The sequence below is a fragment of the Pristiophorus japonicus genome, chromosome X (genome assembly GCF_044704955.1).
Source record: "Pristiophorus japonicus isolate sPriJap1 chromosome X, sPriJap1.hap1, whole genome shotgun sequence".
Taxonomy (NCBI): Eukaryota; Metazoa; Chordata; class Chondrichthyes; family Pristiophoridae; genus Pristiophorus; species Pristiophorus japonicus.
The window spans coordinates 26,145,089-26,159,683 of record NC_092010.1 but is presented as its reverse complement, the minus strand read 5'-3'; the positions used below and the strand labels follow the sequence as shown (position 1 = coordinate 26,159,683).

At 48.2% G+C, this 14,595-nt stretch overlaps 1 pseudogene; it reads right to left on the bottom strand.

Annotated features, from left to right (window-relative positions):
- Positions 1-9,417: 9,417 nt before the first annotated feature.
- LOC139241058 (U2 spliceosomal RNA) lies at positions 9,418-9,648 on the bottom strand (annotated as a pseudogene).
- Positions 9,649-14,595: the final 4,947 nt, after the last annotated feature.

Sequence of the window (14,595 nt, the reverse complement as noted above, 5' to 3'; positions counted from 1 at the left end):
CGTGGATAACCAAGGAAATGAAGGAGAGTATCAAATTAAAAACCAATGCGTATAAGGTGGCCAAGGTTAATGGGAAACTAGAAGATTGGGAAAATTTTAAACGACAGCAAAGAATGACTAAGAAAGCAATAAAGGAAGGAAAGATAGATTACGAAAGTAAACTTGCGCAAAACATAAAAACAGATAGTAAAAGCTTTTACCAATATATAAAAAGGAAGAGAGTGACTAAAGTAAATGTTGGTCCCTTAGAAGATGAGAAGGGGGATTTAATAATGGGAAATGTGGAAATAGCTGAGACCTTAAACAATTATTTTGCTTCGGTCTTCACAGTGGAAGACACAAAAGCCATGCCAAAAATTGCTGGTCAAGAGAATGTGGGAAGGGAGGACCTTGAGACAATCACTATCACTAGGGAGGTAGTGCTGGACAGACTAATGGGACTCAAGGTAGACAAGTCCCCTGGTCCTGATGAAATGCATCCCAGGGTATTAAAAGAGATGGCGGAAGTTATAGCAGATGCATTCGTTATAACCTACCAAAATTCTCTGGACTCTGGGGAGGTACCAGCGGATTGGAAAGCAGCTAATGTAACGCCTCTGTTTAAAAAAGGGGGCAGACAAAAGGCAGGTAACTATAGGCCGGTTAGTTTAACATCTGTAGTGGGGAAAATGCTTGAAGCTATCATTAAGGAAGAAATAGCGGGACATCTAGATAGGAATAGTGCAATCAAGCAGACTCAAGATGGATTCATGAAGGGGAAATCATGTTTAACTAATTTACTGGAATTCTTTGAGGATATAATGAGCATGGTGGATAGAGGTGTACCGATGGATGTGGTGTATTTAGATTTCCAAAAGGCATTCGATAAGGTGCCACACAAAAGGTTACTGCAGAAGATAAAGGTACGCGGAGTCAGAGGAAATGTATTAGCATGGATTGAGAATTGGCTGGCTAACAGAAAGCAGAGAGTCGGGATAAATGGGTCCTTTTCCGGTTGGAAACCGGTGGTTAGTGGTGTGCCATAGGGATCGGTGCTGGGACCACAACTGTTTACAATATACATAGATGACCTGGAAGAGGCGACAGAGTGTAGTGTAATAAAATTTGCACATGACACAAAGATTAGTGGGAAAGCGGGTTGTGTGGAGGACACAGAGAGGCTGCAAAGAGATTTAGATAGGTTAAGCGAATGGGCTAAGGTTTGGCAGATGGAATACAATGTCGGAAAATGTGAGGTCATCCACCTTGGAAAAAAAACAGTAAAAGGGAATATTATTTGAATGGGGAGAAATTACAACATGTTGCAGTGCAGAGGGACCTGGGGGTTCTTGTGCATGAATCCCAAAAAGTTAGTTTGCAGGTGCAGCAGGTAATCAGGAAGGCAAATGGAATGTTGGCCTTCATTGCGAGAGGGATGGAGTACAAAAGCAGGGAGGTTCTGCTGCAACTGTACAGGGTATTGGTGAGGCTGCACCTGGAGTACTGCGTGCAGTTTTGGTCACCTTACTTAAGGAAGGATATACTAGCCTTGGAGGGGCTACAGAGACGATTCACTCGGCTGATTCCGGAGATGAGGGGGTTACCTTATGATGATAGATTGAGTAGACTGGGTCTTTACTCGTTGGATTCAGAAGGATGAGGGGTGATCTTATAGAAACATTTAAAATAATGAAAGGGATCGACAAGATAGAGGCAAAGAGATTGTTTCCACTGGTCGGGGAGACCAGAACTAGGGGGCACAGCCTCAAAATACGGGGGAGCCAATTTAAAACCGAGTTGAGAAGGAACTTTTTCTCCCAGAGGGTTGTGAATCTGTGGAATTCTCTGCCCAAGGAAGCAGTTGAGGCTAGCTCATTGAATGTATTCAAATCACAGATAGATAGATTTTTAACCAATAAGGGAATTAAGGGTTACGGGGAGCGGGCGGGTAAGTGGAGCTGAGTCCACGGCCAGATCAGCCATGATCTTGTTGAATGGCGGAGCAGGCTCGAGGGGCTCGACGGCCTACTCCTGTTCCTAATTCTTCTGTTCTTATGTTCTCACCTAACTGACCATTCTTAATGTGACCATGTTGCTAAGTGTCAGCTGTGGCTCAGTGGGTATCACATTCATCTGTGGGTCAGAAGGCTGTGGGTTCAAATCCCACCCTAGGGACATGAGCACAAAAATCTAGGTTGACACTCCAGTGAAGTGCTGTACTGTTGGAGGTGCTGTCTTTTGGATGAGATACTAAACCGAGGCCCCGTCTGCTCTCTCATGTGGATGTAAAAGATCCCATGGCACTATTTTGAAGCAGAGCAGGGGAGTTATCCCCGGTGTCCTGGGTCAATATTTATCCCTCAACCAACATCACCAAAACAGATTATCTGGTCATTACCACAGTGCTGTTTGTGGGAGCTTGCTGTGTGCAATTTGGTTGCTGCATTTCCCACATTACAACAGTGACTGCACTTCAAAAGTACTTCATTGGCTGTAAAGCGCTTTGAGACATCTGGTGGTTGTGAAAGGCGCTATAGAAATGCAAGTCTTTTTTTTCTTGACACCGAGTGTTGGCAGGCTGGCAATTGTCGTGCCCAAGTGCTGGTTTAACAGTGGCTGATCTTTCAGTGCTGCCCTCCCGAACACTCTCCTTAAAACATTTTGCCTCAATTCCTCCAAGAGCCTGTAGAAATGTATCTAATCACATGGACAACATAGCTGGTCCTCTTAATTTCGCTTGATCGCTCTCAGGGCTAGAATGTCGCTGGCTTTGCGACCGGGTTTTCTCCACGATTTGACCCTCCGCGGCGAAAACCCGGTCAGCGGGATCCTCGGGTACCTTTTCGCGGCGGCGGTTCCACGTACTGCCGGGGAGAGGTGCGCCAACGTGTAACGCCGCGGATTGCGTTACCGTCGAACTTTCGGCTCTCTCGGGACCCGTACGTCGCGCCCAGAATACCGACAGGGTCAAACCTGCCGGTGCAGCCCTTCGAGCAGCGGTAAGTATGAAGCAAAAAGGTAAGTTAAAGTTCTCATTTTTAAAATTATTTTTCAGCGATTTAGTGGATAGGGGTTTTGTGAGTGTTTTTTGGAAAGAGGTGACATGATAGGTCCAAGTCAGCATGGATTTGTGAAAGGGAAATCATGCTTGACAAATCTTCTGGAATTTTTTGAGGATGTTTCCAGTAGAGTGGACAAGGGAGAACCAGTTGATGTGGTGTATTTGGACTTTCAGAAGGCTTTCAACAAGGTCCCACACAAGAGATTAATGTGCAAAGTTAAAGCACATGGGATTTGGGGTAGTGTGCTGACGTGGATTGAGAACTGGTTGGCAGACAGGAAGCAAAGAGTAGGAGTAAATGGGGACTTTTCAGAATGGCAGGCAGTGACTAGTGGGGTACCGCAAGGTTCTGTGCTGGGGCCCCAGCTGTTTACATTGTACATTAATGATTTAGACGAGGGGATTAAATGTAGTATCTCCAAATTTGCGGATGACACTAAGTTGGGTGGCAGTGTGAGCTGCGAGGAGGATGCTATGAGGCTGCAGAGTGACTTGGATAGGTTAGGTGAGTGGGCAAATACATGGCAGATGAAGTATAATGTGGATAAATGTGAGGTTATCCACTTTGGTGGTAAAAACAGAGAGACAGACTATTATCTGAATGGTGACAGATTAAGAAAAGGGGAGGTGCAATGAGACCTGGGTGTCATGGTACATCAGTCATTGAAGATTGGCATGCAGGTACAGCAGGAGGTTAAGAAAGCAAATGGCATGTTGGCCTTCATAGCGAGGGGATTTGAGTACAGGGGCAGGGAGGTGTTACTACAGTTGTACAGGGCCTTGGTGAGGCCACACCTGGATTATTGTGTACAGTTTTGGTCTCCTAACTTGAGGAAGGACATTCTTGCTATTGAGGGATTGCAGCGAAGATTCACCAGACTGATTCCCGGGATGGCAGGACTGACATATCAAGAAAGACTGGATCAACTGGGCTTGTATTCACTGGAGTTCAGAAGAATGAGTGGGGACCTCATAGAAACATTTAAAATTCTGACGGGTTTCGACAGGTTAGATGCAGGAAGAATGTTCCCAATGTTGGGGAAGTCCAGAACCAGGGGTCACAGTCTAAGGATAAGGGGTAAGCCATTTAGGACCGAGATGAGGAGAAATTTCTTCACCCAGAGAGTGGTGAACCTGTGGAATTCTCTACCACAGAAAACTGTTGAGGCCAATTCACTAAATATATTCAAAAAGGAGTTAGCTGAAGTCCTTACTACTAGGGGGACCAAGGGGTATGGCGAGAAAGCAAGAATGGGGTACTGAAGTTGAATGTTCAGCCATGAACTCATTGAATGGTGGTGCAGACTCGAAGGGCCAAATGGCCTGCTCCTGCACCTATTTTCTATGTTTCTATGTTTCTATGTTTCATCGTAATAGGAGTTTCAGAATGAGAGTATACTATACCTGATTGGCTGCCCAAATCCATGTGACTCCAGCTCCAGCCCTGCGCACATGCCGACGTGCACGTGCTGCAATGCGCAGTCAGGAGAGGCCTCTGGACCGGGATCTCGCATGGGCACAGCAGCTTCAGGTAGGTGCACCTCTTCCCTCCTATTTTTAGTCGAACGCTCGCGGGAATAAGAAACAGGGATTTCTGGGCCACTATACTCAAGGGAACGGTTAATAAAGGCCAGATCCTCAAACCTTTGAGTCCTTCTTACTCCGTGCACCTCACCACTGTTCTTTGGTGATTTTTCATTCCTTCCTCAGCTGGGCAATCTCACAGCTCAGTTTTCCCATCTGACCACATTGCTCAACTCCTCTTAAGTCTGTCCTTTGGCAGTCTTGCTCATGTCAGGGGGCCCTTGCAACTTGACGATTAAATATGGGATGATGCAGAGATGGAAACATGCTACAAGGCAGTAATGCCTCAGGGGGTGGTGAGGGTGGGGTTGCAAGGGATTTCATAACGCATGATGGCAACCTGCAATGTTCCATATAATACAGCCCAATAAATTACTTTTCATGTTCTTCGAAGGGTGCTTCAAAGCAGGAGGCAGACTCTGCTCACCTTGTACAGTGTAGTTATATCTCGTATTTTATATATAAATAAAACAAGAGTCACAGATTATATAGAGATAATATTACCCTTAATGCTATCACTAAATCATTTTTTCAGGGGCAAATAATAAATTAACACACCTAAAGGAAGTTGGAAATGCTCAAGAGGCCAGAATTGGAGGAGTGCAGAGTTCTCGGAGGGTGTAGGGTTGAAGGAGATTATAGTGATAGGGAGGGGTGGGGTCATGGAGGGATTCCAACACAAGGATGACAATTTCAAAATCGAGGCGTTGCTGGACCGGGAGCCAATGTAGGTCAGCGAGCACAGGGGTGATGGGCGAGTGGGACTTGGCACAAGTTAGGACACGGGCACCAGAGTTTTGGATGAGCTCAAGTTTATGGAGGATGGAAGGTGGGAGGCCGGCCAGGAGTGGATTGGAATAGTCAAGTCTGGAGGTAACAAAGGCATAGATGAGGGTTTCAGCAGCAGATGAGCTGAGGCAGGGGCGGAGGCTGGCGATGTTACGGAGGTGGAAATAGGCGGTCTTCGATGTGGAGAGGATATGTGGTCGGAAGCTTATCTCAGGGACAAATAGGATGATGAAATTGTAAACAGTCGGGTTTAGCTTGAGACACTGACCGTGAAGAGCGATGGAGCCTTGTTCTGTTTCAAATTGGAATAGAAACATAGAAACATATAAATTTACAGCGCAGAAGGAGGCCATTTCGGCCCATCGTGTCCACGCCGGCCGACAAAGAGCCGCACGGCCCTCGGTCAGCAGCCCTGAAGGTTACATATAAACCTGTGAACAATTAACAATGGCGGATGGTGAATGGAAACACCTTTTGCTTTGGGAGTCAGCACTGGCCAGAAACGGGGTAAAGCTCCATTTATTCTTCCTCAACCTCTATGGTGGTCCTGCCACCAGCGAGAGATTTCCATTTCAAACAACCGCCACCTTTATGTCTTCTCCAAGTAAGCCGTTCAACTTAGCACCAATTGGATGCCAAATTGGGAGCTGTGGTGTAGACGTGCATACATCATTTTGAGAAGGGATCGTCAGCTACTGGCACCATTTTAGATGACAACACACAACCCAAGTCGAATGAATCTCTAATCTCGGGCTCATTGTCACGATTTGTCTATCCGATTTTGACATAGAACCTCCCGTCAGCTAATTTTACTGACAAATCTGTGGCAATGCGGGTTTAAATTCCGCACAAATGGTCCATCAAGCTGTGTTCAAATGGATGTTTAAGATGTCCAAAGACCTCAGCAAAAGGAAAACAAGAACCTTGTTTCACCTCATCCTGTTGAAATCAGGACTTTGCACCGATTCCGACTCTGAAACGCATTGGGGGGGGGGGGGAGAAATGCGGCGTGCGCCCAAAACAGGCACAAAGCTGGCGGAGCGATTGCTCTGTGTGCCAGTCCATGTCAGCCTGAGGCCCGAGCTAAATTCACCAGTGGGCCTCATTTAAATGCAATACCGGGCCATGCCAAGGTGGTCCTTCTCTTTCCCTTGGTCTAGCTCTCCCGTATCTCGACAGCTTCACTCTCAGCAGCACCGAACGCTGGTAGATGATAAATAAAACATGGGAAAACATTTACCATTGTTTGTACGCGTGCACTCCTCGATGAAATATTTATTGTACAACAACCCGATTGAGGTTACGTTTACACTGCAACATCACCATGGTGCAGTAGCAAGGTTGCAGTATAACTGTAGAGTTTGGTCCCCGGGTGACTCGAGAAGGGAGCAGCGCGAGATCCCCAGTGCAGGAAGTCTCACACGTCGGTCGGTATAATTCCATAAACGGCATCGAATTGGGTTGAAGAAACACTCAAGACCGTCGAAGGCAAGGCCTCGATTTTCAAATTCTCATTGTCGTCGGCCTGTGCCCCGCGCCGGCCCGCTTTCGCCCCCGCCCCGGGCCGCACGCCGCGCGCAGGGCGAAAGTTAAAGGGGGAGGTCCGCGCCGCCATTTTCTGCTGTCCTGCAACTAACCGGTCCGGCCTCCGTGTGGATTTTCCGCGGGGGTCCGTGCCGCGATGGTGCAGCCCGGCACTCCGTTTCGGTGCCAGGCTGCGGCCACAGCGCCCCGCATCCCCGGTGGCCTCGCGGAGGCCCCTGAAACCCCTGCAGTGCTGGCAGCGTGGCCCCCGCCCCCACTTTAACGGAAGGGAGAGCCCTGGGATCACGTCAGCGCTACGCGCAGAGGCTGCGCAGCGCTCATTATTGCGTGCGCTTCGCGCCCCAAAGAGGAAGTGGAGCGCCCGACAGTGCGGGACTTCTGCGCCGGTCACAGGATGTCCCGCATCATAAGAACATAAGAATATAAGAACATAAGAAATAGGAGCAGGAGTCATCCATTTGACCCCTCGAGCCTGCTCCGCCATTTAATACAATCATGGCTGATCTGATCATGGACTTAGCTCCACTTCCCTGCCCGCTCCCCATAACCCTTCACTCCCTTATCGCTCAAAAATCTGTCCATCTCCGCCTTAAATATATTCCCAGCCTCCACAGCTCTCTAGACAGAGAATTGCACAGATTTACAACCCTCTGAGAGAAGAAATTCCTCCTCATCTCAGTTTTAAGTGGACGGCCCCTTAATCTAAGACTATGTCCCCTAGTTTTAGTTTCCCCCATGATTGGAAATATTCTCTCTGCATCCACCTTGTCAAGCCCCCTCATTATCTAATATGTTTCGATAAGATCACCTCTGATTCTTCTGAACTCCAATGAGTAGAGGCCCAACCTACTCAACCTATCTTCATAAGTCAACCCCCTCATCTCCGGAATCAACCTAATGAACCTTCTCTGAACTGCCTCCAATGCAAGTATATCCTTCCTTAAATACGGAGACCAAAACGGTACGCAGTACTCCAGGTGTGGCCTCACCAATACCCTGGTCAGTTGTAGCAGGACTTCTCTGCTTTTATACTCTATCCTCCTTGCAATAAAGGCCAACATTCCATTTGCCTTCCTGATCACTCGCTGTATCGACATACTAACTTTTTGTGTTTCATGCACAAGGACCCCCAGGTCCCTCTGTACTGCAGCACTTTGCAATTTTTTTCCAGTTAAATTATAACTTGCTTGTCTATTTTTTCTGCAAAAGTGGATAACCTCACATTTTCCCACATTATACTCCATCTGCCAAATTTTTGCCCAATCATTTAGCCTGTCTATATCCCTTTGCAGATTTTTTTGTGTCCTCACAATTTGCTTTCCCACCCATCTGTTTTCTGTTGGTTAGCCAATCCTCTATCCATGCTAATATATTACCCCAAACCCCGTGAACTTTTATCTTGTGCAGTCACCTTTTATGTGACACCTTATCAGATGCCTTCTGGAAATCCAAATACACCACATCCACTGGTTCCCCCTTATCCATCCTGCTTGTTACATCCTCAAAGAACTCCAGCAAATTTGTCAAACATGATTTCCCTTTCATAAAACCATGCTGACTCTGCTTGATTGAATTATGCTTTTCCAAATGTCCTGCTACTGCTTCCTTAATAATGGACTCCAGCTTTTTGCCAACCACAGATGTTAGGCTAACTGGTCTATAGTTTCCTGCTTTTTTGTCTGCCTCCTTTTTTAAATAGGGGTGTTACATTTGCGGTTTTCCAATCCACTGGGACCTCCCCAGAATCCAGGGAATTTTGGTAGATTACAACCAATGCATCCACTTTCTCTGCAGCCACTTCTTTTAAGACCCTAGGCTGCAAGCCATCAGGTCCAAGGGACTTGTCCGCCTTTATTTTACCGAGTACTACTTCATTAGTGATAGTGATTGTATTAAGTTCCTCCCTCCCTATTGGCCCTTGATTATCTGCTATTGGGATGTCTCACAAAGGGTATCGCCCCGGGGCGATACGCAATTTCGCCCCTGCCCCCCACTCCCATCTCTCTAACCTCCTCCAGCTCTACAATGCTCTGAGTTCTCTGCGCTCCTCTAATTCAGGTCTCTTGCACATCCTCCATTTCCAACGCTCCACCATCGACAGCCGTGCCTTCAGTTGCCTGGGCCCCAAGCTCTAGAATGCCCTCACTAAACCTCTCCGCCTCGCTGCCTCTCGCTCCTCCTTCAAGACGTTCCTTAAAACCTACCTCTTCGACCAAGCACTGCCCTAATATCTCCTTGTATGGCTCGGTGTCAAATTTTGTCTGAGTACGCTCCTGTGAAGCGCTTTGAGACGTTTTACTATGTTCAAGGTGCTAAATAAATGTAAGTTGTTGTTTTTTTTTTTTTTTTTTAAATTCGTAGCCAATCGTTCCAATTCTTTGTCAAATCACAAACGCCAGAGGTCACCTTGCACATGCCAAGGATCACTCTGCGCCAATGCTCTTAGCCAAAAGGCCTAGAGCCACTGCACCGTTCCTGGAAGTACTGCAATACCAGGTTCGTGCCATGGAGGTGCATGGGTCAGGTCCCCCACACACCTCCGTGGAGGTGGATGGGTCAAGCCACACCACCCACCTCCTGTTTCAAAAATGCAAGCATATACCTTCCTGACCAGGGAGAAACCACCAGGAGGTCATGGTGGCTGGTCAGGTTAGTTATGCATGATCTTAGCCAAAAGGCCGAGAAGCGATTAAGTTGTTGTTGCCACAAGGCAACCTACCCAGGGCTTATTCAAATGCCTTGAGAGTGAGGACACTTTTGTCTGTAGTCACAATACATTTAAAATGTCATGGCTGGGAGGGGAGAAACACACATTCACAGATTTCTCTCTGCAGCTGGGAGAATTTGAATTGGAGCCAGGCGGTATAAGCAAGCCACTTCCTGGCTGGAACCCAGCTTCCAATCGAAGACTGTCAGCTACAATATCAATTAATCCTGAACGCTTTCAACATATTCTGGAGCGGGGTAATAAAACTATTAAAGAATTGCATTGAACTGGACATACCATGGCCAAAGTACCACATCACTGAATCTCAATTCCGATACCATGGTCAATGGCATCTGATCCGAATTTAATTTAAAAATAAAAGTGTTCTGTATTCTGTTCATTTTGATGTACATCGAAGTTTAATTAAAAAAGTAACACTATTGCATTTTAGATCAATGACCCCAGCCAGCTTCTGGAAATAAAAGAGTTCCCACACGTGCTAATTAAACACCTTGGCATTTAATCAGCATGCTCAGGCCGTTAATTGCCTACTACTCTTGAGTTTGACATTTATTGCTTAATTAAACCCGATATACAGTCCGCTGTTGGTTTGTAAGCTCCTGTGTTTGATTGCCAGGCATAATTTATACTGCTGATTATGAAGCATTTGCCATTCCCCCCCCCCACCCCGCCACACACACACACACACACACATCCAGTCCCAATGAGCATTCCCAAGCTCCTCGTTCCTCAGGTTTTAGTTACCCAACATTTAGAGCGAGGTGACTTTTTGTAGGCTGCAAATTATTACGGAGAGGTGAACAAGAGTGAGGAAGAACGGGAAGGATGGAACGAGGGAGAGCAGGATAAGACAACTGAACATGCAACAGGAATGGAAGTAGGGGTAGAAATCGCCCCGCGCACTCCCACCCCGTTTCCATGGTTTTTACCGCAGCTGTGTTTCAGGTCGCCTCTTGAGCGACGTTCCGCTCTTTGTTGTTTTTTTTCTCCCTTGGCTCCGGAAGTCGCTCTTAATGGGGGCGGTGACTATACGAGAGGGGCGGAAGTTGAGGAGCGGTGCGGAGTGGCGGCCGCGGCTGCGTCACCACGTCTCCCCCCGCCGCCCTTCACTTAAAGGGGAGAGCCTTCACGATTTTAAAACTTCGGCCCACTGGGCCACCAGGGAGGGTTTCAGCCGGGCCAGTGGCCTGGCACCCAAGAAGGGGTGCTAGGCTCCCTGTTGGCAGCCCGGCCGAACCTGGGGGGGCATAATTGTCGGGCGACATGGCAGTCGGCCGACAAAAAAACATGGCGGCAGCAGCAGTGAGCCCTCCCCTTTAAGGGAAGCCTCTCCGCCGTTGCAGAAGGCCACGGCCTCACTGGACCACCGGGGAAAAACAGGTTTTGGCACCGCCGGGGCGGGCCGAAGATTTTCCGAGGGGAATGTCGCCGTCGGGGGGGGGGGGGGGGGAGGGCGGGTCAGATCGACGGTGTGCATGGTGATGATGCACTTACCATGGAGCGGTAAGGGGAGGATCGGGGCACTGCCGGGAAACCTCGGGAGGGCAATTGGGCTATCAGCGGCCATTCCACAAAAAGTCAGCGACCACTCCACTCCACAGCGTGGCCGCCGATTTGCGGTGGTAACAGATCTTAAGGCGGGGGGCAATTTTGGCCCCAAAAAATTTAGATTAAAAGGGACTTCCATTTTGGCAAATCGGACACCCCTAATCTTATCGAGGAATACAAGAGAGTTATCAGTATGGAAAAGATAAGTACAGCAAATTAGTTCAAAGTAAACTGAGTGAATCGGACAAAGCCACACAGATTCCAACTAGTAAAAAGCGATGTCACGTACAAAAGCTGCTGGAAATCTGAAATAATAACAGCAAATGCTGGAAATACTCAGCAGGTCAGGCAGCATCTGTGAGGAGAGAAACCGAGTTAGCGTTTCAGGTCTGGTGACCCTTTGTCAGAACTGGAAAAAGTTAGCGATGTAACAGGTTTTTAAGCAAGTGCAGGGGCAGGGGCAGGGGGGAGGGGAGGAAAGAACAAAAGGGGAAGGTCTGTGATCGGGTGGAAGGCAGGAGAGATTAGAGAGACAAAAGGGAGGATGGTGCGAGGCAAAAGGAGATGGTAATGGGACAAATTAAGAAACAAAAGATGGGTCTAGATAGGGTGTAAATGGCAGAATCATCAACCGCTGCCATGGGAAAGAGAGAAAAAAACTCAGACAAAAAATTTTAAAAATAAGAGACAGAGGTTCTGGTCTGAAATTGTTGAACTCGAAGTTGAGTTCAGTTCTGATGAAGGGTCATCGACCTGAAATGTTAACTCTGATGTCAAGTAGTTCTTTGCACATGGAGGGGCCGAAATACAGCCTCCCGAAAATGCCTCTTACCGCCGGAAAGCGACGGCTACGCGGCGGGGTCGAGTGCCCGCCGCTCGCGAAATTCTCCTCGGTGCTTTTTCCGCCGGTCCCCACTTCCGCCCCACTGCGAAACTTATAACATAATGAGGGGGCTCAACAAGGTGGATGCAGAGAGGATATTTCCACTCGTAGGGGAGAACTCATAGGGGAAACTAAAACTAGGGGACATAGTCTCAGAATAAGGGGCCGCCCATTTAAAACTGAGATGAGGAGGAATCTGTGGAATTCTCTACCCCAGAGAGCTGTGGAGGCTGGGTCATTGACTATATTTAAGGCGGAGATAGACAGATTTTTGAGAGATAAGAGAATGAGGGGTTATGGGGAGCGGGTGGGGAAGTGGAGCTGAGTCCATGATCGGATCAGCCATGATCTTATTGAATGGCGGAGCAGGCTCGAGGGGCCGTATGGCCGACTCCTGCTCCTATTCCTTATGTTCTGCCGACCCCTCCTAAGTGCGTCACCAACCGCCAATCTCCCGCACCTCAATCCAAATTCAGAGGGGGAAATATCTTCGGGCCGCCGAGCGGTGCCCCCGACAGCTTTTTCTGTCGCTGCACTCACTGTGTTCGCTGTGTGCGCGACATGGTGGTGCGGCGGCTGTTCAAGGCGAGGGCGCACTGCCGCGGCCGCCATTTTATTTTTTTGCCGGCCGACTGCCAGGTCGGCCCGACAATTATGCCCCCGGGTTCGGCCGGGCCGGCAGCGGGCAGCCTGGCACCCCCGCGCAGCGGCTCTCCCCTTTAAGTGAAGGAGGCAGACATAGAAACATAGAAAATAGGTGCAGCAGTAGGCCATTCGGCCCTTCGAGCCTGCACCACCATTCAATAAGATCATGGCTGATCATTCACCTCAGTACCCCTTTTCTGCTTTCTCTCCATACCCCTTGATCCATTTAGCAATAAGGGCCATATCTAACTCCATTTTGAATATATCTAACGAACTGGCATCAACAACTCTCTGCGGTAGGGAATTCCACAGGTTAACAACTCTCTGAGTGAAGAAGTTTCTCCTTATCTCGGTCCTAAATGGCTTACCCCTTATTCTTAGACTGTGACCCCTGGTTCTGGACTTCCCCAACATCGGGAACATTCTTCCTGCATCTAACCTGTCCAATCCCATTAGAATTTTATATGTTTCTATGAGATCCCCTCTCATTCTTCTAAACTCCAGTGGATACAAGCCCAGTTGATGCAATCTCTCCTCATATGTCAGTCCTGCCATCCCGGGAATCATTCTGGTAAACCTTCGCTGTACTCCCTCAATACCAAGAACATCCTTCCTCAGATTAGGAGACCAAAACTGAACACAATAGTCCAGGTGTGGCCTCACCAAGGCCTTGTACAGTGGCAATAAGACCTCCCTGCTCCTATACTCAAATCCTCTCGCTATGAAGGCCAACATGCCATTTGCCTTCTCACCGCCTGCTGTACCTGCATGCCAACTTTCAATGACTGATGTACCATGACACCCAGGTCTCGTTGCACCTCCCCTTTTCCTAATCTGTCACCATTCAGATAATATTCTGCCTTCATGTTTTTGCCCCCAAAGTGGATAACCTCACATTTATCCACATTATACTGCATCTGCCATGCATTTGCCCACTCACCTAACCTGTCCAAGTCACTCTGCAGTCTCTTAGCAACTTCCTCACAGCTCACACCACCACCCAGCTTAGTGTCATCTGCAAACTTGGAGATATTACACTCAATTCCTTCATCTAAATGATGTACATTGTAAAGAGCTGGGGTCCCAGCACTGAACCCTGTGGCACCCCACTGGTCACTGCCTGCCATTCTGAAAAGGACCCGTTTATTCTGCCGTGGTGATGCACACATGATGCTGCTGACTGACAGCAGCGGACACTCCGCCCGCCTCCACCTCCGCCCCTCTAGAATGCTGACCGCCGCACTGCCGCCCCCATTATGACTGACATCCGGTCAAGCGCTGAATTTTGCGCAAGAGGCTACCTCATGCACCGCGGCGGTGAAAACACAACAAAAGCGGTCGGTGCGATCCGTTTTGGGATGGGTGAATTTCAGCCCCGGAATGGATTTCCTGATCGTGTAGTGAAGGCAAAAATCCAGCAATGGAGGGGACAGGACTTATTGGTCTTTCTTGGTGGATGAACTAAAATGGGCCAAATGGCCTAACTCATCCGCAATGGCTATTGTGAACCAACGTCTAGTCCTATGTTTGGAAGAACGTGGCAGAAAAGTGGTGGAATGCCTCAGCACGAGTGTTCGCTCACACTCGGCCGTGGAGAGATACAAAGCAGTCAGAGGCCGGAGACTGGGGTCTGATGTGGCAGGAATTTTGGAGAAGTGGACCGACAGAAAGGGGAAAAAAGAAAAATACATGTAAGAAAACCGCACACACATAACCCCAGCAGGACCTCAGAACAAAGGGTCATCTGTTCTGTTTGTGTAAAAGAAGCACATCTACTCACAGATACCAGCAGCAGAGAATCCGGAACTGAGAAGGAACAGAGCCTCAGAGGCT